Here is a 1,002-nt window from a genome sequence, read left to right on the forward strand (position 1 = left end):
GGCGCTGACCATGGAGCGGGCTGCGGAGGAGGCGCCTGCGCCCGGCTGCTTCTCCCTCTCTAGCGAGCTTGCTGCCTCAGCCTCCGCCCTGCTGGCCGCCGCTGCTGCCGCCGCACCCCGGCACCTCGGAGCCTCACGGACCCAAGATGGCCGCTCCTCAGCTTCCTCTGCTGCCTCCGGATGCCGGAAGTGACGACAGGCCGCCTCCCGGAGTCCCGCCAATCAGCGTGGCCTGAGAAAGCCGGCCCGGCTGTTGTTGCTAGGGGCGACTTGGTCCAGACCCCGCCGCGGGGGCGGTGAAGAGGGCGGGGAAGCGCTGGCCGGTCTCCACTGACTACCGCGGGCGGCGGGTTCCTCCTGTACGGAGCGCTCCGGCAACCCCGAAAGAGCCGAGAAACGGCCCTGGGCGACAGCCAGAGCCCTCCCGCTGAGCTGGCATTTACAGACTACAGGCCTGGGTTGGCTGGATTACAGATCGAGAGCCTACTGTGCACAAAAGTTGCGGTTGCATCCTTGGGACTGCGCTGCACCGACTGGAGCCCCAGCATTAATGACAGGGCCGGGGCTACGGGAAGGAGCCGGGCTCTTGCATCCTTAACTGTGACCAGGGCGTCAGGCTGTCGCCCACAAACCTTCCCGTCTCCGGATCTGAACAGCTGCGGGCTGGGCGCGGACTCCGAGGGCAGCAGGAGCCTCTTGCCCTCAAGGAGCTGGTGGTCAGGCGGGTGACAGACCTGGACCCAGCTAAATGCCATCCGGATGGAAGAGTGCAATAACGAGGGTGGCACAAAGGGGATGGAGTCGGGGGCGAAATGAATCTGTAGAGGCCCCCAGGGACCAGTTCCTAAATGCCTGTAGGGAATTTATAAGCAGACTTTTCTTACAGTCAGTGCGTCGCTGCTGGAAGACTGGAAGCATCTTTGGGTGCCAGCCTCGGGCCAGACTCGGTAGACGCCTGCAGGCGGGAACCCTGGAAATGCTACCTGACCTAGAAACCTTCCT

The sequence above is a fragment of the Mandrillus leucophaeus genome, unplaced genomic scaffold (assembly GCF_000951045.1).
Source record: "Mandrillus leucophaeus isolate KB7577 unplaced genomic scaffold, Mleu.le_1.0 Scaffold4, whole genome shotgun sequence".
NCBI lineage: Eukaryota > Metazoa > Chordata > Mammalia > Primates > Cercopithecidae > Mandrillus > Mandrillus leucophaeus.